Source organism: Diospyros lotus, chromosome 5 (genome assembly GCF_014633365.1).
Source record: "Diospyros lotus cultivar Yz01 chromosome 5, ASM1463336v1, whole genome shotgun sequence".
NCBI classification, from domain to species: domain Eukaryota; kingdom Viridiplantae; phylum Streptophyta; class Magnoliopsida; order Ericales; family Ebenaceae; genus Diospyros; species Diospyros lotus.
In genome coordinates this window covers 15971326-15993798 of record NC_068342.1, presented here as the reverse complement: position 1 = coordinate 15993798, position 22473 = coordinate 15971326, and the positions used below count along the sequence as shown (strand labels likewise).

The 22473-nt window shown below is 38.4% G+C and overlaps 1 protein-coding gene across 1 annotated transcript in view; it reads left to right on the top strand.

Annotated features, from left to right (window-relative positions):
- Positions 1-22473, top strand: part of LOC127801199 (mediator of RNA polymerase II transcription subunit 12) — a 113302-nt gene that overhangs the window by 48675 nt on the left and 42154 nt on the right.

The following is a 22473-nucleotide window of genomic DNA, read 5'->3' as shown; positions in this document are numbered from 1 at the left end:
ATGCACAAAGATTTAATTTGTTTTGGACTTTTTTTTTTTTTGAAATAAGTGAGCACAGATATGGTATTAATTTAAACCATAAGAGAAATACAACAATCCTTAGAAAACATTGGCCCCACCCACCAATGACCCGGAACAAGAGAATTCCATACAATCCATGACTCTTAGTGTTCTTTGTATCTCCTGTTTTATTTCCTCTCCATGGGTTTCATACAGGGAGAACCGTAATATCACCCTAACTACTTTGCCAACATGTCAAGACGAGCAATTACTAAAACTTGTTACGTTAGAATCTCTTGCTTTCAATGTTGTTAAAAGCATGCTTAAGCACAAAAAAGTGCAAAGTGTAATTCTAGTAGTTTTTCTTGTCAAAGTGAAGTGCAAATGATAAAGTGCTAAAAATCCGGGCTTTTTTGTGAAGTGTAATTTGCGCTTAAGCATGCTTATTTATTTTTTTAATTTTTTGTTTTACATTTAAAAAATAGAGTTTTAATGTATACCCTAATTGAGTTGTTAATGTGTACCCTAATGCTCCAAAACACACCCATCTACTATATAAATATCTTGGAATGTTGTAGATGAGAATGATTCAGTGCTAGTTAATGATTTTTTTGATGGGGGGTGTCATTTGCTGATATAGCTAGAGTTGAAGAATCTAGATTTAATATTAGAAGCAAATTAAGGAGGCAATGCAACAACTGGAACACTTGCTTCAACTTCTAGTTCACAGCTATTTTTCGTTCAAGAAGTTAATTAGATGGCATTGGTGAGGAAGATGATGAGAACTATAACTCTTAATGATTAAGATGACTTTCTTAATCTTGATTAAATCACTAAAAATTAATTAAAAGACGCTATTTCGTTCTCTTTTAGCATGAATTTTTGTCTTGATAGTATTGTCTAGTAATTTAGTTGCTGTTATTATGTTATCTCTTTATTCAACGCTCGGGCTTTGTTTTGATTGAGTGCACTTGTGCTTTGCGCTTGAGTACGCTTAGATCATTTAAACACTCTGTTTGCTTTTGATGGTCTCATAGATCCTTGGGTTTTTACTGAATGGGTTAATGATATGGGTCGTTTCTCTATGATTGTGCAATTAAATTATAATGGGAGTGCTTGACTTTATTAGGGTTGTTATTAATATTGTATCATACAGGTTGATATGTATTGTAGTAGTAGTAGAATGCACCATTTTATTACTTGTTTCCTTTCGATCATAGTTGTTAAAAGCTCCAGTGCATTGTGAGGCGCAAGAGTGCTTGAAGCCTAGGCACAAGGCATGAACCTTTTGCATGCATGCAAGGCACATATTTAAAAAAATTGAATAAAAATACTTACGCATTATTATTTTCAATATATATGTAGAGAAAGCTAAATGCAAAGTTATAAAATCATAAACAACAATTAATGAATATTATTTAACTAAATAATGGTGCATTTTATTGTTTCTTGAACTTCTTTTAATTTTTTTCTAGTTATTACTTGTTAGATTTAAAAAAAAAAATATAGGACCAGAATGCCTGCGCCTTAACTTGAGGCGCACCTATGTGGTACGATCCTTGGTATGCTATTGACAGCTATGTTATTGGGATAACTTAAAGCCCTTTTATCAAGGTGTCATTAGACTTGAGTTGTGGGTTGGGAAGAAATGGAAGTTCAACTCCAAGAAATCCAGAAAAGTACTTTCTTTCATACAAGAGCAATTCTGTGGATCAATGGAACAATCTCAAAAAAGGAAATCGTTATGTTTATGAATATGCGACCAAATTTCATGAGTTTCAGATGTGGTGCAATATATTAGGGGATGAGGTGTTAACTTTTGTGTAGATCTAAATGATGATGCCTACCCTTTGGCTTAAAATTATGGATTGGTTTCCAAAACTCAGTATGGGAGTCATGTAGATGATTGTTCCTCTTTTTCAAATGAGAAGTTTGTGCCAGGTCCTCTTCCTATGCCAATGTGTTAGAGAGTAAATAATTGGTAAGCCCACCTAGTGGGATTAAGGCTTGTGAGGTACATGATGTGCCAAGAATCTAGTTAGTATTATTCTTCTTGATAAGTAATTGATAATCCCATGTAATTGGATTGAGGCTTTGACGCAGCATAGGAAGTGATTTAGACCAGTTTCACGTCAAAACCGAAGACGAAATCGAATTTAAGAGAAGGAATCTGATATTATTCTAAAGCTGCTTTCTAATACTTAGAACAAGAATATTTATAGGCTAATCCTAAACCTTAATTCACCAGGAAAAGGAATTCCTAGCTGAATCAGGAGGAGAAAAACAAAAGTCAAATCGTAACTAAAGTAGAAAACTGAAATTCTAATTGAAGTATAAAACTAAAACCGAAATCCTAACTGCAGTGGGAAATCCTAATTGCAATGGGAAAACTGAAAGACATTCTAATTGCAGTAGGAAATTGAAAAGCTCATCTGGCTTCTTTCGGACTCTGATGGGCTGGATGTTCCACGTCAAGCTTGTGATTCTTGTTGTTGATAAATAACTGGTAAGTGCATTTCTTTCAGGAGAATGGACTTCTATACAAAAGACTTTTAGCAAGAATGAACTGTCCCTAACAAAGCTGCACGCTTCTTCTGCCTCCATATTTGTTAAAAAATCCAACAAATTAGTATTAGTCTAAATTGGGCCTTTATCCTCTTGAGAGCCAACGACAATGCTTTTGTCAGTTCTCTCTGTTAACTTCTTACGGAATAAGATCTTTTGTCAGCCTCTTGCTAAATTCGATCTTCTTTCAACTTCTTGCTGTATCGACTAAAACAAGTGAAAGGTGTAGGATGTTATGTTTTTTCTTCTCCCTTTCCCATGCTAAGTCTTCCAACTCTACGAGACCCTCGCTATTTGAGGAGAACAAACACTTCTAGAAGGTGTTGTGTCCATTTTTGGCGCATGTATGGATATGGCACTCATATACGCTTCCGTACAAAGTTTGAGCATATATCTAACTGTATATTTTGTAAATTTTTTAATGATTGAGAATTTAGAGGTGAAACATGGATCTCTTGCTAAGACATGCATAAACACACAAGTTTGAAGAGAATAAATTGGGGATTTAATATTTTGATAAAAGCCATATGGATTTAAACCTCTAAATCCTTTCTCCTTCTACTTAGTTTTAATAGTTTTAGTGCTCCAAATTTCCAATTTGCTTATTAATAAACTGTCCAAAAAGGGTATTTGACTTTTTTCCCCTCTAATTTCCATTTGAAGAATTTGAAGTTGACTTCTTTTTAACCATTTTAGTATAAGAACACACATACATCTGTTTTATTGTTGCTATAATTGCTATATTTATCATTTGATATAATACAATTGCTTTGTGACTAATATATTGATTATTTTGGTATGGGATGCTTTTTTTTAAATGAACTTGGTTTTTTTCCCCCTACCTTTTCAATTATGTTTGAATTAAATATTTTGTCCTATGTAAGTTAGTACTTTTGACATGTCTCTGCCATGTCTCTTCTTTTTTTGAAATTGCCATTTCTTCATTTCACTGTTATATCGCATCCATGATTGTTAGTGTAACGCCCCGCATTTATTCCCAATTATAGAGGGAAAAATATTGATTTTTTTGAAAATAATTAGTAATGTCTAGTTCCCAAATTTTAACGTGAGATCGGGTCGTACAATGAACCATTAATTTTTGTGGACATTCCGTGGTTTTCCTAATTGGCTGTGCAATCGTACAGTTCATGTGGGAGACAAGTACTACAGTTGCTCTCCTTTCCACACGAATTGTATTAGTTAAGGTCCACTTGGAACATAATAACCACTTTCACGTAGGTTTATTACTAAAAAATTCATAGTTTTTCCTTTTAAACCAAAATAAAACTTCACAATGCCTTCATATCGTCACACACCAATTCTTAGACTACTACAAACCGACCAAATATATTTACCCTCTTACCTATTATCAAAATAGAAGGTGGTCTCCCTGTGAGGTCCATATTTTCATACATTCATCCCAAAACATGAAACTACCAATAAACAAGGTCTCCATAATGCATAAATAATGAAATAATGGTTTTCTAATGAGCTTCAAAATGCATAGTCCCCTCACAAACATCTGAAAATGATGGGGATGCAACATGAGCTTCACAAGGTCAGTAAGTCCAAGCACCCAAAACATGAAATGGAGCCCCCAATACACATTCTCCACATTTTTTGGGTCTCTTTGACCATGGACGTCTTTCCTTCAAGAGTTAACCCTCCTTGGTTCTTTTGTCTTTGCAAGTTCCCAAAGCACCGATCTTTCAATGATGACATCCCCATGGGCATTCTTGTCTTAGATCCCAAGTGCGTGTTCTATGACTATGGATGTCCATCCTTCAATAGTTAACCCTGATGTGCTCTTTACTTTTTGAAGGTTCCCAACACATTGATCTTTCAATGATGACACCCCCGATGGGCATTCTCCTCTTAGATCCCAAGTGTGTTGCCATAACATGTTCTCATGACATTTATATAAATCAAAAGAGGCAACACAACAAACAAACCAACAACATGCCATACAAATGATGCCCTATGCATTATGAAACAAGGGTAGAGGACTGACAAAATGTGATTAACCATAAGTCTTCCCAAAACAGTGAGTGCCTTGACCTATTCAAGGGTTTTATCCAAAGCAACACACATGTATTAACTTCTAAACCACTTAACATTATCTAAGACAACGAATCTTCACTTATCTTGTGAGCTTTTAAAGAAGATCCTCAAGTCTTCAAAGGCTCTTCCAATCTTTTGCTAACTCTTTAACTTCACTCCCGCCATTTGCACTTGAACTTAAACAAAAGAAGGGGGGGGGGGGGGGGGCATTCTTCCCTATTTATAAGCCCGCACACTTGGGCCCACAATTCTTCTCTTGGAAGCAGTGTTATTAAAGGCGTACAAGGGTCTTGGAGCCTGAGGCGCAAGGCGAGACGCGAGCCTGGTGGAACTAGGCGCAAGTTAATAAAAAATAAAATAAAATAAAAATATAGTTGAAGAAAAAGGTATAAAATAGGTCCTAACTTCTAATAATATTTTAACAAGCATGTTATAAAGAAAAACCACTCTAAAGACCAAACATTTCTATATTTTTATCATTAGAAGCATCATCTCTAATATCTTCTTCCACATCATCTACTCTTGTTGGATGATTTCTGTGGTGTAGAAGTGTGATGATAGTTTCATACATTTTTTTGGTAGGTAATATACTAGACTTGAATTTGCATCTTTCTTTGTTTTGGTGACTTAATGTTGCATTTTGTTATTGCATGCCTTGAATTTGTTCAATTCTCCTTATCCATCTTCATCTAGGTCAAATTCAATTGGAGCATTTGAAGTATTAACATTTTTACTTATTGTCAAATTTGTAGTTGAAACAATAAATTTAAACCCTAAACAGTAAAAAATTAAATAAAGTAACAAACAGTGAAATAAAAAGCTTGGGAAACAGTTAAAAAGCCCAAGGCGCGTGCCTTTTCCTAAGTCGCCTTGGATTGAGGCGCGCCTTTTGGTTTGCACCCGCCTGGAAGGCTTTCAGGCGCCTAGGGTGCGCCTTGCGCCTAGGCGTGTCTTTAATAACACTGCTTGGAAGACCCAATCACACCTTGGAAAATTTATTTAAAATTTTCCCTGACCATAGGCTCTCAAATTGGGGTAAAATTACACCTTTTCTTCATTTTCTTACAAGACCCAGCATTGGGTCAAATGAGGGATGGCCAAGCCATATCCTTTTTGTGTAAGGGGGCTGCCCAAGGCAGTGTGTTGCTGCTCGCTGAAAAGGAACCTCACAGGCCCTTTCCACTTTGCGCCTGCTGGGCTTTTGTATTTTTTATTTTGTGTTTTCTTTATATATATATAGATATATTTTTCCTCCTTCTATATCTGTATGTATATATGTATGCATACCATTTCTCCCCTTTTTCTCCCACTTATTTTTTATGTACTTATATATATCTAAACTTTTGACCACTACCTTGATCAAATCCTTTGCTGCCTAACTTCAATTTAATTTCACACTTATTAAATCAAATAAATCTTCAAGGCCCATCATTCTCTCTCTCTTTCACTAGTACCCGATTTGCTCAACCATGACTCACCAAAACAATTCCCTCAACCCCTAACTCACTTAACAAGCCACTTATACCCATTATGGCCTGTTTTCAAGGATTTTCTAGTCTCAAGCTATTTCTCCTATTTCCTTCCAAACAAAATGTTTTTTTTTTTTAAATTTACTCAATTATTCCCAAAATAGGAGATAAAATTATGGGTCGTTACAGTTAGTCTACCTGTTTGAATTTTGAACCTCAAATATTCCTATAATAAGCCAGAGCCCTGAATTTGCTGTAAGGTACACATTTCTGATCCTCTTTGATAAACACCACTGGTTGGTTGACCAACAGTTAATTGTTTTTTAATCATTTTATCCATTTAGTGAGAATTTTTTTTGTTTGCCAAACAGTTTATGAAAAATGCCTCCATGGGGTTTTATGAGCCTACATACTTCATTTAAGGAAAATTGACATCTTCATTCTCACTAGTCTCTCTCTCTCTCTCTCTCCAAAAAAAAAAAAAAAAAAGCTTCATTCCATACTTACATGAGAGTTTGCCTAGCAATGGGTCCCTTCAATTTCCTCTTGCTGGGGGAGTTCCTCAAACGAGCCAACCTCATGACCCTGCATATTCTTGTTCAATGCATGAGCACACCTAATTATTTTCAATTGGAAACCACAAACTTTTGATTCCTTGCCAAAGAAGAGATGGGATGCTAAGCATTTTCTAATTTTATCTACCCACTCCCTTGAGCCATTATGTGCAAAGGACCTTCATTTCTTATGCTGTCTTAATTTTATATGGGAGATTGGTTAGGTGGGAAGCAACTTCTTGTAGGTTGTTCGACCAGGAAGACCAAATAATTGATCGGTAGTATCCTGCTGTTGCTTGAAGACCTTTTCCCTCTTGGAGCCTAGCTAATAGGGAGCACTTTTGCATTTTACTTTACTAATCATTCTGTTTGATAAAGCAAGGTATCACCATATCTTGTACCATTCGTGACACTTTGCGCTGTTAGAACTAGCTTGTTTTCAAAAGTTCCCATTTGGAGATCACTTCTGCTGTCTTTAGCTGTTTTTTTTGTGTGACAGGAGTGCAAAGTCTCTTTAAACACCACTGCTGTCTTTGGGAGAAAAAAAAATTGATATTATTCAAGCTGCTCAATAAACTCAAAAAAGGAGTATTTATATGCTCAACCTAAACCCTAATTAAATCAGGAAAATGAAATCCTAATTAAACTCGGAAAAGGAAATCAAAAGAAAGTCAATTCAAATTAAAATAAAAAACGCTAAAACTTTTAAGGGCCTTGAAATAGGCCTAAACAAGCCCTTTTGAGGCTCTGTTGTACAATGGCTCAACAGGTCGATCGATCGGGCCTTTGCTTGTCTATTTGGTCCAAATAGTCACTTCCAATATGTTTCCATGTCAATCCCCTCCACTTGAGAAAAACTCGACCTCGAGTTACCATGAAGAGTAGGATACAACGGTTCATTAGAGGAATGATAGGCATAAAGATCTGCAACGTTGAATGTCTTGGATATACCCATTGAATCTAGCAAATCCATTACATAGGCAATGTCATTAATCTTGTTCAAGATCTTGTAAGGGTCATATTTCTTGGGTTGCAGCTTATTGTAAGTGCCTACTGGGAACCTCTCTTTGCACAGAAACACCAACACATCCTTGCCTACTGCAAACAACTTCTGTTTGCGATGTCAATCAACAACTTGTTTATACTTGGAGTTAGCTGCTTGTAGCTTTTGCTTCACATCTTCCTGCAGTGTCTGCCACTGTTCTGCCATGTTTTGAGTAGCTATACTGACTCTTGGACCCTTTGGCAGCTTGACTAAATCCAAGGCATGCTGTAGTGTTTTTTGGTACACAACTGAAAGTGGAGACCTTCTTGTGGCACTATGAATAGCACTGTTGTAAGCAAATTTTGCATATGCCATTGCTAAATCCCATTGTTTGGGTCTGTCACCATAGATGCTTCAAATGAGGTTGCCAAAGTTTTGTTCACCATTTCTATCTAAACATAGGTTTGAGGGTGGGTTGTACGGTAGAAATTTATTGAAGAATCGAACATCTTCCACAAAATTCTCTAGAAATGGCTAAGGAACCTCGTGTCTCTATATGAAGTGATGGTCTTTGGCACTCCATGTAAATGGACTATTTCTTTGAAGAATAATTTAGCAATCCCATTCGCATCAACAGTCTTTTTATAAGGAATGAAATGAGTTGTTAGAAGTTTGCCTCAAGTCAAGCCTAGGATTAGTGAAGGCAATCAAGTCAAGCAACTAGGTATAGATAGACGGTTTTTTATTCCTCGGTGGTAATTCAATTAATTGGGGAGGGTTAAAACCGATAATGTCAAACCCGGTTAAGTTGTCTTGGGTTGTTCGCCCCTTAATTCTATAAATAAAGGGCAATGGGTAGTCGTTGGAAGAGGGCATGTTATGAGTGAGTGCGATATTGTATGAGAGGAAAGGGTGGATTCTAATAGTTATTTGTAATCTCAAGGTGGTCAAGTTGTACTCATGGTTCATGGTTGTTTGTTTTGATCAATTTCTAAATAAAGCAAGGTTGCTCTCGGAGTGGTTCTAAGGTTTGATGTAGGATCCTTGCAAGAACGATCTGAACCAGGATAAAGATTGGTATTTCCCGTGTGGTCTGCTTTCTGTTCTTGTTGTTTTCAATCTCTGTTATTGTTCTTTAATTTCTGTTCTGTCAATACATATGTGAGTGTTTGTAGTGTTGAGAGGTTTAATCCATCTAAAGAACTGAATTCCAGTGCTCCCTCGTTAACATGAGCCATCTTTGAGAACCTATCAATAACAAAAACTATAGAATCCATACCTTGTTGAGTTCGTGGTAAACCGAATGTGAAATCCATCGACAGGTCCTCCCAAGTAGCTTCATGAATAGGTGAAGGCATGTATAACCTCGTATTCTGCAACTATCCTTTAGCAATTTGACACATAGTTACCTAATATGCCCCTCCCCCCCCGAGAACCACCTTCCAGTACGCGCGCACTGGAACGCAGTGCGTTTACGTCTTGGAACGCTTGGGGACGTGTCCCAGTTCCCCTGTAATGAAGACCCGGATCTTTGATGCCATTCATTTTGGCCTACACTCAGGCCCGCCATTAACCCTTCCTCAGACCCTCTTTCGCTCAAGTGCCTGTCGCCCACCCCCTTTGCCCTTCTCTCTCTCTTGCTTCGCTTGTTGTCGGCTGCGGGCTGCTGTCTCTCGCTCTCACTCGCTCCGGCCTCCGTGCCTTCGTCGGACGACTCGGACTGTCGCTGAGGTCGCTGACTCACTCGCCCTCCTCGGTCGCTCGCCTCGCTCAATCGCTCTTCCTTGCTGCCTCTCTCTAGCTCTGTCGCTTGCTTGCGCCGCCTCCCCCTTGCCCCCCTCGCCCTCGATCGTCGCTCGCCGGCGTCGGCTCTCCCCTCGGTCTCTCGCTTGTTGCCTCTCTGGTTCTCTCGCTCCATCGCATCAGCTGGTGGAGACTCCTAGTTGCATCAGCTAGTGGAGACAATAAAGCTTAGCCTCTCTCTAGAGTTGTGGTTTCATTTTTTGGCTAAAGCTGGGACTCCACATCTCATTCTATTTTTTTAAATTTTATAATTCTATAATTATTATATTAATATTTATTTATTTAATATTTTTATTATTATTAATATATTTAAAAAACTAAGTGACGAACTGGCGAATCGAAGAAGCCTACCCCCCACGTACCGCTAGGGGTGTTCAAAAAAATCGGTGCACCGCGGAAACCGGCCAAACCGAACCGAACCAAACCGATCCGATCGATTTTTTTTTTTTTGGCGGTCGAAAACGGTTTGGATTCTGTCCAAACCGCGCGGTTTGCGGTTTGGACAGTTTGCAGTTCGGTTTTAAACCGAACCGCCCAAGAAAATAATAAAAAAAATTATAAAAAAATTATTATTATAAAAATCTAATAATTGGCAGCCCATCCTATTTATTTTTTACACTATTTTGTCTTTATTTTTTGTTCCTATTTATTTACATTTAATTGTTTTTATTTACCAATATTTGTGTCTTTATTTACCATTTTTAAATATCTTTTTTAGTGATTTTAAATAGCATTTCAAACCGCGGTAAACCGTACCAAACCAGACCGCAAATGCGGTTTGGTTTGGTGCGGTTTGGCCGAACCCAAACCAGATCGCGGTCTGGTTTGGTTGAAAAACCGCACTAGCGGTTTGGCGTGCTTAAAATGATTCAGATCGGCCAAACCGCACTGCGAACACCCCTACGTACCGCGTTCCGGGAAAAGTGGCGTACCACGTTCCCGTACCGTGTTCTGCGTACCGGACGTTCCACGAACCAGGTAACTATGATTTGACGCGTAGCACCTTTGCACAAATTTGGCTACATCCCTCCATAATTGTGGCTAATAAAAAGGTCACTAACTGCAACAGTGATTTCATCATGACCAAGATGACCAGTTAGACCTCTTCCAAGTAAGTCTCAAATCAACTTTTCCATAGAGATGAACGAGGTATACAAAGTTGATTTGCTTTCATCAAGTACCCCTCATGGATGTGAAAATCATCGGTAGGTTCTTTGCAAAGAACTTGGAAATCCTCTTCTATCTCATATAACTCCTTTAGTTGCTCAAAACCCAAAACTTCTGTGCTCATTGTCATTAATAATTCTGCTCGTTTGCTTGAAGCATTTGTCACTTTGTTCTGCACTTCTGACTTTTGCTTCAGTTTAAAAGGAAATTTATGCAAAAACTGAGACTATCTGGCATGCGTATCATTGCTGATTATCTTTTGGTTGTTTAAGTACTTCAAAGTTTTATGATTCGAGTACAGAACAAATTCTCGCCCAACTAGATAAAGCTCCCATGTTGTTAAAGCTCGAATGACAAAATAGAATTCCTTGTCATATGTGCTCCACTTTGGCCTGGCTTCACTCAACTTCTCATTGAAGTATGCTATGGGCCTCTTCTCTTGTGATAGGATTGTCCCTATCCCCACTCCATTGGCATCACATTCCACTTTAAACATTTTGTCAAAATCTGGTACACACTGGAGTAGTGCACAACTTTTCTTTTAACACATCAAAACTAGTGTCGACTTCCTCTCCCTAGTGGAACATCCCTTTCTTTAGTCACTCAGTTATGGGTGTTGCAATGCTACTAAAATTGCTAGCCCATGGAAACTTTGCACCTCAATGACAGTCTTTAGGGAAGGCCACTCTTTGATGGCTCCAATCTTTTCCTCATTTGCTTGTATCCCTTGAATGCTAACAATAAAACCTGAGAACAAAAGCTTGTCTATCATGAAACTGCATTTCTTTAGATACAACTTATTTTTTTGCAAAATTGTTAGTACTTCCCTCAAGTGCGAGAGGTGCTCTTGGTCTAATTGATTGTAAATCAGGGTATCATCAAAATACACGGCCACAAATTTTCCAATAAAAAGGTTTTAGTACTTGATTCATCAATCTCATGAATGTGCTTGGGGCGTTAGTCAACCCAAATGACCTCACCAACCATTCATATAGTCCCTCTTTAGTTTTGAAAGCCGATTTCCATTCATCTCCTAGTCTAATTTGAATATGATGGTATCCACTCCTCAAGTCTATTTTTAAAAACCATCTAGCACCCTGTAATATGTCCAACATGTCATCCAACCTTGGAATTGGGAATTTGTACCCAATGTTGTTAAAGGCATGTCTAGGCACACCTTTGGTGCCTAGAATGCTCCCAGGTAGGCGAAGACCAACCAGGTGCGCCTAGGCCCTTAAGCACAAAGCCTTTCGCTTAGGCGCGCCTTTTTCTTTTTTTATAACTATTTTTACTATTTAAGTGTTTATTGCTGTAATTTTTAATAGGATTCTAATAGGAAAAGAAAACTTTCATATTCGAATTCAAATTATAACTAAATATTAATGGGAATTGGTATTTTGTTTATTGTTGTAATTTTTAATAGAATCCTAATAGGAAAAGAAAATTTTGTAGATTTGAATTCCAATTATATCTAAATACTAAATAAACAATAAATCAAGAGAAACAGAAAAACAAAAATAAGAGTTGACAACCAATAAAAAAAAGATAGGATCTATTTTATACCTTTCTTCAATCAGGACATATAGTTTCCTTTTTTTCACTTAGCATGCGCCTAGTTCCACTAGGCGCGCACCTTGTCTTGCGCCTTGCACCTCAGGCTCTATTATCCTTGTGCACCTAGGGCCTTTAATAGCATTGTTTGTACTTGAGTACTATCGTGTTAATCACTCGACTATCTATACACATCCTCCAACTACCATCTTTCTTCGGATTCAACAAGGCTAGAATTGCACAAAGGCTCATGCTCTCTTGAATCTGGACCTTTCTCAATAACTCTTCCACCTTCTCCTTCAAAATCTCTCTCTCTTTTGAACTCATTCGGTAGTAGGGTAGGTTTGGCAAACTAGCACTAGGAATCGGATCAATGTGATGTTGAATATCTCTCATTGGCGGGATCCCATCCGGTAGGTTATCTGGCATCACTTCTCTAAACTCTTCCAACAATGAGTTAATCGATTTTGAATACTCGACTATTCCTTGCTGTGTTCCATTCAATAAAACCTGTTTCACAATTGCTCCATTCACCACCTTGGATTCCCTGATTGCATCCTCAATCTCCTGCTCAGAATTGGCAATGGTAAGGAAGGTTCGGCCCTCCACTTCAGAAGTTTTAGGACAAAGTGGTAGCAATGTGTATTTTACTCCTCGCTTCTCAAGCCTATGCACATTATTTTCCCCAGAATGCTGAGCATCCGCATCGTATTGCCAAGGTCTACCCAACAACATATGACAAGTATCCATATTCACAATATCACAATAAACCTCATCATAATATTTGCCTATGGAAGAGCGTACCTTATAATGTTTTGTCACATGGACCACCTCTACTGCTTTAATCCACTCAATTGTATAAGGAGCGTGATGTTTCTCAACTGACAGCCGCAAGCTGTCCACAGTTTATCTCCCTATATTGTTGTCCTCGTTGCCACTATCAATGATAACATCAAACACTCGATCCTTGATGGTACACTTGGTTTGAAATTTGATGACTCTGGCTAGGATCTTCTATCTTGGGTGCTAGCATTGTTCGTCGGACCACATAGCTCAAGGCAGTATCATCATTGTCATCTTTGTATTCAGTATCCTTTTCATCGAGGTTGCATATCTGTGCATCATCGTCATCTTCACCATGCTCGACCTCGTTGACTGCCTTCCTTTGAGGACACTCATTAGAACGATGTCTTGGTTGGTTATCGTTTTTGTGTCTCCTTTGCTTCTGTGACCTTCTGCTTACTTGCAACCTTATCCTCCCTATATCGATTATATCAGTTAACACGGGCTTGGTTCCCTTGGGACTGTGTTGCACTGTCCTTACCTATTAGTGCTTATATTGATCAGCATACGACTTATGTGAATATTCAGTCCACCATTTTTCCTCTAACATCAACTCTGCCTTCAATGCCATATTCTTGGCCTCTGCTAGAGTTTGTAGTACCTGTACCCCTATACAATCGTTGATGGCTACTTTCAAACCTTCCACATACCCCTATTCTTGGCCTTTGCTAGAGTTTGGAGCTAGTTGACACCAATTACCAGATTGTTCGTCCTTGTTTCCAATCATTCCATCCTCATTCCCTTTGCAATGGCCATGAATCAACAAGCCTTCAATCCAATTCCAGAACCGAGGATTGCTAGAATGAGCTCCACTGAATCACCTTAGTCACTTGCAACAACTTAGATCGGAATTTCAATGCCTTTGATTTGCCTTTGAATTCAATTCGGTATACCATTGGAACTCTTTCAGCCTGTGTCGTCTTCAAACTCGAGCCAAAGTTGGCAATGCTCAACTTTGCCTTTCAAATCTGATTCGATTCTGATTAACTGAGTCAACAATGGACCTTGATTAATTGGATCAACTCTGCTTTAATTTGCCTTAGGCCTGCGTCCATTTCTTACCCAATCACCAACCACTGGATGGAGCTTTACCTTTCAAATCCGATTAATGGAATCGGCAATGGACCTCGATTAATTGGATCAGCTCTGCTTCAATTCGCCCTACGACTACGTCCACTTCCTATTCACCCAATCACCGTCCAACATTCGGAATTAGAGCAACTTTGATATGGCTTCAGAGGTTGCTTGAATTCCACTTTGGAACCACGTTTCTAATCTTCCAAATCCAATTCGACAGTTGAGGTTTGCCGCTCAGTTGCCATCGAACTAATTGAAGGTGTAGGACGTGCTTCGTTGCGGTCTCGTGGGGATTTGATCGACTCTGTTGTAGCTTCCTGTGAGTTTGATCGATTTTATTGCAGCTCCTTGGGAGTTTGCCTGTATCGCCGCGAATGCGCCTAATGTTGCTTGTAACCTTAGGACTCTTAGATTATACCCTTAGGCAAGAAAACCCTGTCATAAACCCTTTCCAACACTCACGGATGCAGTGGAATTATAAGAACAAAAAAATGAACAACAGAAAAGAAATTATCAGAATTGAAAAGATTAAACTATAAAGGAGACACAATAGATTTATCCTAGTTCAAGCCAATTTAATTGGCTCTACATCTAGCAGTCCAAACCCCAATCGAGCAGCTTTATTTGAGAAGAAATTGAGAAGAAACTGATTAGTATAAAACCCAAGCCCTCATACAATCCTATCGCTCAAGTACAACACCTTTTTCACTCCAAGAAAGCTCAAGAACTCAATACACAAGCCTCACTTTCTCTAGAACAAAAGCACTCACAATAGCAACCGAGAACTTGACAAGAGAGAAGATGATGCTCGATTGCCGCCTTGCCCTCTTATTTATAGAGGAGGCATAACTCCTTTAAAACTAACAACTATAGGGTATTTACAGTTAGACCCCCAAAGTTTACATTAATTGCACTTTGGCTTAAAAACCCTAACTGTCTAATAGTTTCCACTGATCTTCCAATCAAAAAACTCTAGGCAAACCTCAACAAATCTCCACCATTTTCCTTGAGTTCTTCATCCGATAGCCAAAAAACCTGCTCTCTACATGAGTGATGGACAAAAGCCTGATCATATCAAACACAAACACATCAAAGAAAACAAATCAATGTTGTAAAACATAACAATGGAATACCTTTGGAGAAATTTCAGCTGCAATATCTAAACCTGCAACTCTCATTTGATATTATCCTCCTCAAGGGATTTCCTAATGAATAACTTTTCCTAACATCAATACGATTGATATATTGCATGGTGGCACTAAAGACTAAGTCAAATAGACTGCCCATTGGCTGTTTCAACTCCTATTCCTCCTACCTAGACTATATTTTTTAGGGTTCTTGCTGCATACAAAATGCAACATATACACCCTAAATGCATAATTTCCAGCTAGGCACTCTCCACCATAAATCAAACCCATAGATGATGTTATTCCTTGATCCCAAAGGTTCTAGCCTTTCACACAACATTTCAACACTAGTGATCCTCTCCCGGAATTGAACTTAACATTTACTAAACTTCCTCCTAGCTCCCAAAACCGGCCTTTTAGGATTTACCACTGACTTTCCTTATGATGATCACTTCAAAACAAGACTGCTCGACCTCTTTTCTTATCTCTCCTCTATTTCCAGCTTAACAAAGGTATGCTTAAGATTTGGGTGCTCCTAGGCTGCCATGAGCTATCCTATTCCTATTCCAACCTCTATGCCTTATTTTTCCAGCTTCTCCTCCTTCCAACAATCTCAAACACTGAACTACCACCTCAGCTACATCTTGAGATTCCCATTAGATAACTATCAATGAAGCTGCCTTACTTTGCCTAGGCATACCATTGAAATTGACACAGCTACCTCATGCACTCAATTTACCCCTCGGACTATCACAATCTTATATCTTACATAGGAGATTATAATCACACCTAGAGAGACCTTCTAAGCAACCAATCCTTGCTTACCTTTCCCTTTAGCCTATTATCCCTTGGCTACACTATAAGATCACTTTTCCCTTAGTTTCCTCATGGATAATTAGCTGTTCGAGACACCTATTTGATCCAAAGTTAAGTCTTTATAAGCTGATATACCTGATGGCCATTTGCCTAGCCTTTCTCCCTAGGCTTTCCCATCCCCAGCATTTCCTTAAGTTACAAATAGACACTTACACAACACTCCACCCATTTAACCTAAGGGATCTTCCATTTAAGTCCAAGATTCTCCCCAAATTTACATGGCTCCATGCCATTTGGACAAGAGTGCATCACTCTTTCTTATACAAGGGGCTCTATATCCCAGCCTATCCTTAGCACTCAAGACAATGCATAAACATCTTATAAACCCAAATTTCCATACCTTACTGGAACCTAACTTAAGACCTATTACTACCCATCCTAGGCAGCACTCTAAACCTTCTATTCCCTTGCTCATTTCCTGCAGGATGATTCTCCGTCCCTTTCCTTGCTTAATCTGGACTTTTGATCAATAATGGCTACACCATACAAGGACACACTTGCACACACCATTTCCCCTCACTGCAAGAGTCAAAGCTATCTTAAACACTAGCTTCCTCCCTCTCACAATCCAGCCCAAGCTTACATAATGAATATGATCTAAATTTTTTTTCCAGATTTCCTTATTGCTATACTCTGGTCCATAGGTTAGTTTTGGACATCCCAAAGGATTCTCCTTGCTGGCCAGCATTCCAAATTCCATCCATTGGCCTTGGAATCAACAAATTCCATGTCCTATTATTAGAGTTTTCCCTCATAGGTAAGAACCCTAGCTTTTGTAAGACCTAGGCATACCTATTACACAACTCCACAACACCTAACCCTTCACACCAGAAGCAATTTCGAGCAAGCTTAAATACAATTCTGACAAGCTCATATATGCTTGGGAATTCCTTAGGGACACACCAACTTCACTAGGTACACTTCACCTAGCTCCACCATGAGACAAAGCCTAGATAGGTTCCCTCTAGATCCTAGAAACTGATCTCTAATGGGCTTTTGACGTATACAAGGTCTGTTTCGGAGACTTCTACATTTGGTAACCTTACCAAACTACATGGTTTATGTTCCTGTACACCTGCAAATTTTCCCCTCCCTTAATATCCCTAGCCTTGGATACCTTTCCTAGTCCTTGCTCACCATTGTGAGCCATCCTCAAGAAATGCCCTAACCTAACTTATCATCGGCTATCCTTAGTGGCTTGGGCTTATCCCCAGAACCTGCAAGCATGCACCACATAACCTCTATTCTTGAGGGTTGCTTCCATCTCTCTAAGAGATCCTAGCAACTCTTAGGACTCCAATTCTCACTATCTAATTATTCCTAAGGACATTAGGCTTTCTATTGCAACATGGACATATTTTACAGCTTCTAATAATCTGGAACAGCTCCACCATGCATCCTATTCTCCCATCTCCAATTCGCTTAACCTTAATTGTTGCCTAGACAAAACCTATTCCACCCCTCCACCATGACTCTATATCATATGATAGGAACATTCTAAACCTAGGCACTGTGCTACTTTTACTGCATGCCTAGAAAGAAAAAACTATAGAACTCCTGAGTTATCATAGCCGAATTCACTCATGGTGCTAGAACATTCGGGGCTAGATTTTTCTTGAAATTCCTTTTTCTTGTTTGGGCAATTCCTCTTAATATGACCTTCTTCATGACACAAGAAACACCTAACATATCTCCTACTATTTCTAGACTTAGATCTTCCCCTATCCCTATTTCTTTGATCCCCCTTTTTCGGCCTAGACCTAGCTGCTAGGGCATCTCCTAGAGAGCTCTTGACCTCTACCTTTTGTTGCAGTTCCTTGGAGTTTAAAGCTCCAATTACATCATCTAATGAAAGGTTTTCCCTACCATGCTTTAGAATGTCAACAAAGGTCTCATAGGTCTTAGGCAAAGAGTGCAAGAGGACGAGGGCCTTGTCCTCATCATCATACTTAATATCTATGTTCTCTAGGTCCAAACAGAGCTTTGTAGAATCATCAATATGGTCATGCAATTTCTGACCTTCTCCCATTCTAAATGAGAAGAAGTGGGTTTTTAAGAACAACCGAGTAAAAAGGGTCTTGGTTACGTATAGAGTCTCTAACCTATTCCATAGGGATTGTAAATGTAACCCTAGGATCTAAGCAAAGCTGGGAACGTTAACAGAAAGATCGGGAGACAAGAGAGAATGTAACATAAATTGTTGGAAAACTTAATGAGAAAGAGTACATAAGCTTTTTAAATAGACAACTTATTATAACCTGAAGGAGGCACCGCCTCATTCCAACAATAACCAATTAACTAACAAAAAACATATAATCAACTAACAAAATAGAACATAAACAAGAAACAACAAACACATAATATAATAAAACTTCAGATGCTTCCACACTCCTCTTCAAATTAGACTCCATGAAGCTTGAGCATTTATTCTTGGTCAATCTTGTATCCTCACTAGAACCAACAAATACAAGAGACATCTTCAAACCAAGCGTTTGTCTCAAAAATACAAACCGGTCTTTAGGCAACCCTTTAGTGAGAACATCAGCTACTTGATCTGCTGTTGGAACATATCTAACTTCCACTTCACCATTTTCTAGCTTCTCACGAACAAAATGTACATCAATCTCAACATGCTTGGTTCTAGAATGAAAAATCGGATTTTCAGCCATGCTCTTAGCAGCCAAATTGTCACTCTACACAATAGGAGTTGCAGTACATGGATAGCCTAATTCCAAAAAAAGAGATTTCATCCGCATCAACTCAATTACTCCCAAGGCAATTGCCCGATATTCAGCCTCCCCAACTAACCTAGCAACAACCGACTGCTTCTTCGATCTCCATACAATAAGATTGCTGCCAAGATAAACACAAATGCCACTAGTAGATCGTCGAGTGACCTTGCAGCCAGCATGGTCTGCATCAGTGTAGACTTGTAGAGACATATCATTCAATGAAGGAGAGAATAATAACTCTAAGCCCATAGTCCCTTTAAGATACCGAAGTAATCTCTTACAAGCTAACTAATGTTGAGCCTTAGGATTAGACATAAATTGACTCAATTTGTTAACTGTAAATGCTATGTCAGGGCGAGTTTATGTCAAATATTACAATGAGCCAATAAGAGTTCTGTATAATGATGGATTAGAAAAGGATTCTCCTTCATCAGTTAAAAAATTTCCAACAGCCATAGGAGTTTTACAAGGATTACAGTTTGTCATAGCAGCCTTTTCCAACAAATCACCAACATATTTTGTTTGAGATAGATATGTACCACTGTTGTCCCTATATGCTTCAAACCTTAGGAATTAATTAACCGATCCAAGAGTCTTAAGAGCAAAATGTGTGTCCAAGTCACAAATACAAGATCTAAGGGCTGTGGAATTTGAACCTGTGATGAGTATATCATCAACATACACTAATACAAATAGAACATAATTAGCTGTCTTTTTGATGAATAATGAAGCATTCGAAACAACCCTAACAAATCCCCATTTCTGTAATGCGGTTTTCAGTTTAAGATACCAAGCTCTAGGTGCTTGTTTAAGCCCATACGACGACTTCTTCAACCGACACACATGACTAGGAAATTTAGAACTTATGAAACCTTCCGGTTGAGTCATGAAAATAGTCTCAGTGAGATCACCATTGAGAAAAGATTATTAACACCAACTTGTTGAATTTCCCAACCAAAAGTGACCGCTAAAGAAAAGAAAACTCTAATTGTTGGAGCTTTAACTATCGGGCTAAATGTTTCAGCATAGTCCACACCTGGAGTTTGAAGAAAGCTCTTGGCAACCAGCCTAGCTTTGTATATAGTATAGATCCATTAGCATTATACTTCACCCGGAAAACCCATTTATTACCAATCAAGTTCATACTAGGAGAAAAAGGAACCAACTCCCAAGTATCATTCTACTGCAAGGCCAGATATTCTTGTTCCATAGCCTTAACCCATCGTGAGTCTAGAAGAGCCTCACGACAGAACTAGGTTCAATGGAACTCACTAAGGCATTTGGGGAAGAGGCAACTAATTGCTTGGATTTTGATCTTGTGATCATAGGGTGAACATATGGTGCTGGAATAGGTTTAGTTTTTGGAAACAGAACTGAAGAGGTTGGTAATGGACTAACAGTCAATGAAAAGGGTGATGCGACAGTAGATGGGGAGGGCACACTGGTACGTGTATCACTGAAAACAGCACGAGACAGTGCTTGAACTGGTAATTGTGCGACTTGAGGACACCTTGAAGAATTAGAAATAGAAGAAAATGGTTGTAAAATGGCGGTAGAAAACCCAGTTGATTGAAAAGGAGGCGATAAAGAAGTAGAAGAAGAAGAAGAAAACAAGATAGGATAAGGAAACTCATTAGGATTAAACTGAACATGCCTAGAGACATATAACCTTCCTGATGGATGTAAGCACTTATAACCAGATTGAGTGTGACTATAACCAAGAAAAACACATTTGGTAGAATAAAAGTCAAATTTATGCTTGTTATATGGACGAAGGTAAGGAAAACAAGCACAACCAAAGGGTTGAAGAATTGAATAGTTGGGTTGTTTGCGATATAGCAACTCAAATGGGATACCAGACTGTAAGATTGAGGAAGGGAGCAGATTAATAAGATGCACTGCTGTTTGAAATGCTTCAACCCAAAACTTAAGAGGAATATTAGCATGAGAGAGCAATGTTAGGCCCATCTCAGCTATATGTCTATGTTTTCTTTCTGCCACACCATTTTGTTGATGTGTATGTCGACATGTAAACCTAGGTTGAATACCATTTTCATGAAGATAAGGCAAGATGGCTTTAAATTCCCCACCATTATCAGTTTGTAATGCTTTGAGTTTAGTGCAACATTGAAGTTCAGCAAACTTGTGAAAAGTAATAAAGACTTTCACAGCATCAGATTTGAGTTTAAGAGGATAGAACCAAGTGTATCTAGTGCATGCATCCACAAAGATTATGTAATATCTAAAACCTTCAACAGATAAAACAGGGGCAGGACCCCATAGATCAGAATAAACCAACTCTAGAGGTTTAACAACAGTGATTTCATGTCGAGAAAAAGGAAGTTGATTCAATTTTCCAATCTTACAAGAGTCACAAAAAGATAGATCTGAAACAGAACAAGAAATGCCAATTTTCTGTAACAGAGACTTGAGTATATTTAAGGAAGGATGTCCAAGTTTATTATGCCACTGCTGACCCATACTAACATTCTGGACTACATTTACATCGCTTGGCAACTCATGACAAAATGAAGTTTGCCTTTTACACGAATCATGTTTATTGCATGTAGTTAATAAAGGAAAAGCTAAAGAAACACACGAAGATGCTAGTGATTGAGCAGAGGTGCTGCCAACAGCAGAACAAGATGCTGGTGTCAGCCTATAAAGCCCATCCTTAAGATGTCCCCGAAGTAGCACTTGTCTGGAAGCTTTGTCCTTAATAAAACAAACATCTGAATGAAATTCAGCCACAACATTATGATCATGAGTAAGTCGTGACACACTAATTAAATTTTTTTGCATGCTTGGGACATGCAAAACTTTAGGTAATGAAAGAATAATATTTGAATTAGGTTTGGTTGGCTTGTAGATAACTAATACCAATATGTGAGACAAAAAGTTGCTTACCATTGCCTATCGCAATTTTATCTCCACCAGTATAAGGAGAATGCAAGGAGAGATTGTTTAGGTTCGTAGTAATATGATTAGTTGCCCCAGAATCAACAAACCAAGTAGGATCTGAAAAGTTAGGCTGAGAAACATAGTTATCAGATAGGTAAGGGGTAGGATTAGAAGGACTACCATAGTGAGATCCTTGTATTGAACCTGTATCATTCATGTAGGCTCCATTAGAATCACTAAAGGAGGCCATGTAAGCTCTAGCGTCAGTCTGATTTCCATTACTTGCTTTGCCAAAACCTTTATTAGGCATACGTTGAAAATTTTTATCAAACCGATGATAGCATCGATTTACAAAGTGGCCTAGTTTTCCACATAACTGACAATAAACTATCTTATATGATCTCCCACAACCTCTTCCACCTCTTCTATTAACAAATCCATTCCCTCTTGGATAATATCCTCCTCTATTATTTCCAAACCTGTTATCCTGTGTAGTAGGAACTGGCGCCACATTTACATGCATAGTAGACATAGAATCAAAATTTCCAGTAGGATTAGGTGCATTTTGGACTGATAACCTCTGTTCATGCATCGACAATAAGAATTGCATCTTTTTCTAGATCTATATCATCCATTTGGTAGGTTATAAGACTCACAACTGTATCATACTTCTGATCTAATCCGTTGAGAATAGCAAGTAACAAATCCTTGTTGTTTAATGGTTCTCCAATGGCTGCCAAAGCATGTCCTACCGTTTTAATC